Below are 8,306 nucleotides of genomic sequence, written 5' to 3' on the forward strand. Positions count from 1 at the left end.
GTCATGAGCAGGCCAACCGAGGATTAACCAAAGGCAACTGGTAATACCTGTAAACACGTTAATACCTGTCTCCTCAGTGGCCTCACTACCTCTTCTGCTACTATACATATCACTGTAGCATAAAAATAGAATGATTCTATTTATATGTACTATACAGCTCCTTGAAAGACACCTGGCACTCCAGGAAAGATGCTGCGGCACATTGCAGCACTGCAGCAGAGAAAGCAGCAGGCACAACTTTAGTTTCAATCTGGTTTTCAGTTTACACAACACAAAAAATAAAGCTTATTTCTCTAAAAAAAAATCATTTTGGGTTCCACTGGGCCTGCAGTGAGCATGATTAGGTTATTTTCTCCATTGATTTGAGTATGACTCTAGTATATCTTATATGGCCATCCATACAAGGGTGATGCTATCTTATTGTAACATCTGCCTTACAGTCATTCTGGTAGTACACCGTACTGCTCTACCGATCAAAGATGCTAAATGACTAAAATGTCAAATGTAAATATAATGATGCAGAACAGTGAACATCTGCTCTCTGTACACTACCTAAAAGGAACCAACACTTCCTCATTCCTGTATCTCAGTGTCTATTGGTCAGGTCTGTGTTAAAGTGTGTTTTAGGAATTATTGTCACTCCCTGATCTGTTTCACTTGTCTTTGTGCTTGTTTCCACCAGGTGTCTCCCATCTCCCCTCATTATCCCCTGTGTATTTTTATACCTGTGTTTTCTGTTTGTCTGTTGCCAGTTTGTCTTGTCCCGTCAAGTCCTACCAGCCTGTGTTTCCTGTGCTCTAGTTTGTGTTTCTTAGTCTTCCCAGTTCTGACCCTTTTGCTGTCTTGACCTACCGATTGCCTGCCGTCCTGTACCTGCCTGACTCTGATTTGGATTACGACCCTTTGCCTGCCTTGACTTACCTTTTTGCCTGCCCCTTGAACTATAGTAAACAATGAGACTCGTACTATCTGCCTCCTGTGTCTGCATCTGGGTCTTAGCCTGAGCCGTGATAAATATTTATTTGACTAATATTGATACCATAACATAAATCTAAACCAGTGTATAAATCTAAATCAGTGTATACATCTAAAGCAGTGTATACATCTAAACCAGTAGGATGAAACAGTCAGAGGTCACCAAGAACAACATAGCTTCAGCATGTAAATTAGCTAGAAAGATGTGTCGGCATCGAGTAATTGTCTCTGGCCCCCTCCCAGTTAGGGCGAGTGATGAGCTCTACAGCAGAGTCTCAGAACTCAATTGCTGGTTAAAAACGGTGTTCTGCCCCTCCCAAAAGATAGAATTTGTAGATAATTGGCCCTCTCTCTGGGACTCACCCACAAACAGGACCAAGCCTGGCCTGCTGAGGAGTGATGGACTCCATCCTAGCTGGAGGGGTGCTCTCATCTTATCTACCAACATAGACAGGGCTCTAACTCCTCTAGCTCCACAATGAGACAGGGTGCAGGCCAGGCAGCAGGCTTTTAGCCAGCCTGCCAGCTTAGTGGAGTCTGCCACTAGCACAGTCAGTGTAGTCAGCTCAGCTATCCCCATTGAGACCGTGTCTGTGCCTCGATCTAGGTTGAGCAAAACTAAATGGCGGTGTTTGCCTTAGCAATCTCACTGGAATAAAGACCTCCTCCATTCCTGTCATTATTGAAAGAGATTGTGATATCTCAAATCTCAAAATAGGGTTACTTAATGTTAGATCCCTCACTTCCAAGGCAGTTATGGTCAATGAACTAATCACTGATCATAATCTTGATGTGATTGGCCTGACTGAAACATGGCTTAAGCCTGATAAATTTACTGTGTTAAATGAGGCCTCTCCTCCTGGTTACACTAGTGACCATATCCCCCGCGCATCCCGCAAAGGTGGAGGTGTTGCTAACATTTACGATAGCAAATGTCAATTTACCACCCCCCCCCCCCCCCAAAATGACTGCGTTTTCGTCTTTTGAGCTTCTAGTCATGAAATCTATGCAGCCTACTCTATCACTTTTTATAGCTACTGTTTACAGGCCTCCTGGGCCGTATACAGAGTTCCTCACTGAGTTCCCTGAAATCCTATCGGACCTTGTAGTCATGGCAGATAATATTCACATTTTTGGTGACTTTAATATTCACATGGAAAAGTCCACAGGCCCACTCCAAAAAGGCTTTCGGAGCCATCATCAACTCAGTGGGTTTTGTCCAACATGTCTCCGGACCAACTCATTGCCACAGTCATACCCTGGATCTAGTTTTGTCCCGTGGAATAAATATTGTGGATCTAAATGTTTTTCCTCATAACCCCGGATCACCATCTTATTACGTTTGCAATCGCAACAAATCATCTGCTCAGACCCCAACCATCAAAAGCCATGCTATAAATTCTCTGACAACCCAAAGATTCCTAGAGGCCCTTCCAGACTCCCTCCACTTACTCAAGGACGTCAGAGTACATAAATCAGTTAACGACCTAACTGAGGATCTAAATGTAACCTTGCATAATACCCTAGATGCAGTCGCACCCCTAAAAACACAAAACATTGGTCACAAGAAACTAGCCCCCTGGTATACAGAAAATACCCGAGCCCTGAAGCAAGCCTCCAGAAAATTGGAACAGAAATGGCGCTCCACCAAACTGGAAGTCTTCCTACTAGCTTGGAAAGAAAGTACAGAGCAATATCGAAGAGCCCTCACTGCTGCTCGATCATCCTATTTTCCCAACCTAATTGAGCAGAATAAGAACAATCCAAAATGTCTATTTGATACTGTCGCAAAGCTAACTAAAAAGCAGCGGTGATGAATTCTTGAACTTCTTCGATGAAAAGATCATGATCATTAGAAAGCAAATTACGGACTCCTCTTTGAATCTGCATATTTCTCCAAAGCTCAGCTGTCCTGAGTCTGCACAAAACTGCCAGGACCTAGGATCAATGGAGACACTCAAGTTTTTTAATCCTGTATCTCTAGACACATTCATGAAAATAGTCATGGCCTCTAAACCTTCAAGCTGCATACTGGACCCTATTCCAACTAAACTACTGAAAGAGCTACTTCCTGTGGTTGGCCCTCCTATGTTGACCACAATAAATGGCTCCCTATCCACTGGATGTGTACCAAACTCACTAAAAGTGGCAGTAATAAAGCCTCTCTTGAAAAAGCAAAACCTTGACCCAGAAAATGTAAAAAACTATAGGCATACAGTTGAAGTCGGAAGTTTACATACACTTAGGTTGGAGTCATTAAAACTTGTTTTTCAACCACTCCACAAATGTCTTGTTAACAAACTATAGTTTTGGCAAGTCGGTTAGGACATCTACTTTGTGCATGACACAAGTCATTTTTCCAACAATTGTTTACAGACAGATTATTTCATTTATAATTCACTGTATCACAATTCCAGTGGGTCAGAAGTTTACATACACTAAGTTGACTGTGCCTTTAAACAGCTTGGAAAATTCCAGAAAATTATGTCATGGCTTTAGAAGCATCTGATAGGCTAATTGACATCATTTGAGTCAATTGGAGGTGTACCTGTGGATGTATTTCAAGGCCTACCTTCAAACTCAGTGCCTCTTTGCTTGACATCATGTGAAAATCAAAAGAAATCAGCCAAGACCTCAGAAAAAAAATGGTAGACCTCCACAAGTCTGGTTCATCCTTGGGAGCAATTTCCAAATGCCTGAAGGTACCACATTCATCTGTACAAAAAATAGTACGCAAGTATAAACACCATGGGACCACGCAGCCATCATACCGCTCAGGAAGGAGACGCGTTCTGTCTCCTAGAGATGAACGTACTTTGGTGCGTAAAGTGCAAATCAATCCCAGAACAACAGCAAAGGACCTTGTGAAGATGCTGGAGGAAACAGGTACAAAAGTATCTATATCCACAGTAAAACGAGTCCTATATCGACATAACCTGCAAGGCCGCTCAGCAAGGAAGAAGCCACTGCTCCAAAACCGCAATAAAAAAGCCAGACTACGGTTTGCAACTGCACATGGGGACAAATATCGTACTTTTTGGAGAAATGTCCTCTGGTCTGATGAAACAAACATAGAACTGTTTGGCCATAATGACCATAGTTATCTTTGGAGGAAAAAGGGGTAGGCTTGCAAGCCGAAGAACACCATCCCAACCGTGAAGCACGGGGGTGGCAGCATCATGCTGTGGGGGTGCTTTGCTGCAGGAGGGACTGGTGCACTTCGCAAAACAGATGGCATCATGAGGAAGGAAAATTATGTGGATATATTGAAGCAACATTTCAAGACATCAGTCAGGAAGTTAAAGCTGGGTCGCAAATGGGTCTTCCAAATGGACAATGACCCCAAGCATACTTCCAAAGTTGTGGCAAAATGGCTTAAGGACAACAAAGTCAAGGTATTGGAGTGGCCATCAATAAGCCCTGACCTCAATCCTATAGAACATTTGTGGGCAGAACTGAAAAAGCGTGTGTGAGCAAGGAGGCCTACAAACCTGACTCAGTTACACCAGCTCTGTCAGGAGGATTGGGCCAAAATTCACCCAACTTATTGTGGGAAGCTTGTGGGAGGCTACCCGAAACGTTTGTCCCAAGTTAAACAATTTAAAGGCAATGCTACCAAATACTAATTGAGTGTATGTAAACTTCAGACCCACTGGGAATGTGATGAAAGAAATAAAAGCTGAAATAAATAATTCTCTCTACTATTATTCTGACATTTCACATTCTTAAAATAAAGTGGTGATCCTAACTGACCTAAGACAGTGCATTTCTACTAGGATTAAATGTCAGGAATTGTGAAAAACTGAGTTTAAATGTATTTGGCTAAGGTGTATGTAAACTTCCGACTTCAACTGTATATCAAATCTCCCATTCCTCTCAAATTTTCCTGAAGACCAAAAATCTATAGGAAACACTTCAGTCTGGTTTTAGACCCCATCATAGCACTGAGACCACACTCGTGAAGGTGGTAAATTACCTTTGAATGGCGTCAGACCAAGGCTCTGCATCTGTCCTCGTGCTCCTAGACCTTAGTGCTGCTTTTGACATCATCGATCACCACATTCTTTTGGAGAGATTGGAAACCTTAATTGGTCTACACGGACAAGTTCTTTTCTGGTTTAGATCTTATCTGTCGGAAAGATATCAGTTTGTCTCTGTGGATGGTTTGTCCTCTGACAAATCAATTGTAAGTTTCAGTGTTCCTCAAGGTTCCGTTTTAGGACCACTATTGTTTTCACTTTATATTTTACCTCTTGGTGATGTCATTCAGAAACACAATGTTAACTTTCATTGCTATGCAGACGACACACAGCTCTACATTTCAATGAAACATGGTGAAGCCCCAAAATTGCCTACCCTAGAAGCATGTATTTCAGACATAAGGAAGTGGATGGCGGCACATTTTTTACTTTTAAACTCTGACAAAACAGAGATGCTAGTTCAAGGTCCCAAGAAACAAAGAGATCTTCTGTTGGATCTGACAATTAATCTTGATTGGTGTACAGTCATCTAAAAACTGTGAAGGACCTCGGCGTTACTCTGGACCCTGATCTCTCTTTTGATGAACATATCAAGAATATTTCAAGGACAGCTTTTTTCCATCTTCGTAACATTGCAAAAACGTTTTGTCCAAAAATGATGCAGAAAAGCTAATCCATGCTTTTGTCACTTCTAGATTAGACTACTGCAATGCTCTACTCTCCGGCTACCCGGATAAAGGACTAAATGAACTTCAGTTAGTGCTAAACACGGCTGCTAGAATCTTGACTAGAACCCCAAAAATTTGATCATATTACTCCAGTGCTAGTTAAATGTACAAGATCTCCTAAGCCTGTGTTAACCTCAGCCCTTATTTCTGGCGTTTATTCCAAAACCCTATTCTTTCCCCATTCATTTTCCCCATAGGAATGGCTGAACGAACCAGAGGTAATTCATTTCTGTTTTTTAAGGACTACACGCTGGCGAGCACTATACAGGTGACAGATTAATATATTTTAAATGGGCACATCACACATTCTGTCCATTCAAAGAAGTTGGTGAAATCCTCCCCATTCTACAATAGTTTTTAAAATTATACTCCGTGCCTCGTGTCAGTTCTAAAGACCCTTGATGAATGATATCTGTAATGAAAGGTTAACACAAACGTTCCTTCCATCCCATGACAATAAAGCAAGATAGGCAATTCCAGATATTGATATCATATCCAGTATGTATGACTTCTTTATCGATGTTTGGACTCATAAGGACATGAGATGCCAGTAGAGCGGTGTTTGTGTGCAGTCATTGGATGCGTCTTATCGATAAGCCTCTTATGCCTTGCACTTCTGGCACTGATTCTCCACTCCTCAAGGAAAGCCTAAGTTGCGATAAGTGTGTAGCAAATCACTTCTCTTCACACATTCACACTGGGTTTAACTGGGCTTAGTCCTGCTTTTAGACACTGTGAATTAAAGAACAATCAATGGGTGGACTGGGATGCAATCACGATGTGGTTTTGGTACTGTATGGTCCACACTTTGCATTGTAAGCATGCATTACAACAATCAATTCAATCAATATGTATTTCATATGTATCTCCTATTTTTAGCTGGTGATAAAAGATGGATGTAGAGTGATTAAGGTAAAACAGATATAAGCTTTGTCCAGGGTTAATTAATTACATCTATTTCCAGTTCTCTTCCTTTGATATTTAATTACTTTCCTGGGTGTTCGTCTGACAGTTTCAGCTGAAGGACGAGATCACAAAATAGCCTATGTCTTCATCTAATCCTCTTACAGCTAAGCTCTCTCCCATTTAGCCCCCATGTTGCTGAAACTATATTTAGATATACAGTAAATAACTTAATCAATGTCCCAGAACAGTGACGAGACCGGTACCAGTTATAATACACCATTACCACACCATGCAGGGTTATAAAAGTCACAAGTGACATGGAGAGTCAGGGACACTGAGCAGAGATGGACATCGATATGAAAGGAGACTAACGTGTATGGCTAAAACAAAAATATGTGATTTTAGAAAATATTATAATATAAAAAATGACCAGTTCAAACAGTTGTGGTGCAGGACTCTGTGTTGACTGTATATTTAAGCAATAATGCCAGAGGAGGTGTGGTATATGGTCAATATACCATGGCTAAAGGCTGTTCTTTGCACGACACAATGCGTCTGGACACAGCCCTTAGCCATGGTATATTGGTCATATATCACAAACCCCCGAGGTGCCTTATTGCTATTATAAACTGGTTACCAACGTAATTAGAGCAGTAAAAATAAATGTTTTGTCATACCCGTGGTATATGGTCTGATATACCACTGCTGTCAGCCAATCAGCATTCAGGGCTCGACCCACCAAGTTTATAATGAGCTATACACTATATTGATACACTGTATAGTCACACGCCCAACTAAAGTAAATAACTTAATTAGCCATGATGTTCATATGTTTGTGTCCTCCCATGGTTTCTCAGTGGTGATGGGCAGGCACATATAAATAATTTACACTCAAATGGCTGCCAGTCCACCCATTATGCAATCATTGACTTGAATTCATTCATATTTCTATGGGCAGGCAGGTATTAGCTATGTGCTATACAGTGTCGCTAAATGGTCAGATTAAAGATGAAGAACACTAGGCTTGGAGAAGTGACAGGGCAAAAAAAGTCTGATGCCCCTATTGTATTATGTAGACAGGTGCCATGAGATAGCTAGGCTTCCTCCATCAGTGTAGAACTGAGAGACAGCAGAGAAAGTGAAAGTAGATAACTAAGTTACCAGAAAGGGCAGGATTGCTGTCAGAGATTCCTGTATAATTCAGTGCTTGCATAAACATAGCAGCCCTGGTAATTGAATGGACAGCTACAGTAATGGGATGAGCCCAGGTTTATAACAAGACAGGGTCAGACAGGAGCAGAGCATGCTGTCTGTGTGTTCAGGAATTAACCTTTTATTTTTTACACCAATTGAAATTACCACATACAAAATGCTAATTATGTGCTGAACCCAACTCCAAATGTGAGTGAAATTGTTCACAAAAATTAGCACACAACAAAACCTGGCTTGTCCCAAATTTAAACTGTATGATCAATCAGTATTATACAACATTATACAGTATCCCCATATGATTATAGGGAAATATCTCTCACTATACCTGCCAGTAGGAGGCAGTATAGAGTCTGCAAGGGCCATGGGGACAATAGGGGGTCTGTGTACTAAATCACTACCCAGCAAACATTTGCATCAGGTGGGCCCAATGCGGGTTAAAACCCTGGACCCATGTAGGCTGCCCACATTGGCACGATGTGGGCCCAATGAGGGTTAAAACACTGAA

The sequence above is a fragment of the Coregonus clupeaformis genome, chromosome 3 (assembly GCF_020615455.1).
Source record: "Coregonus clupeaformis isolate EN_2021a chromosome 3, ASM2061545v1, whole genome shotgun sequence".
Classification (NCBI taxonomy): Eukaryota; Metazoa; Chordata; class Actinopteri; order Salmoniformes; family Salmonidae; genus Coregonus; species Coregonus clupeaformis.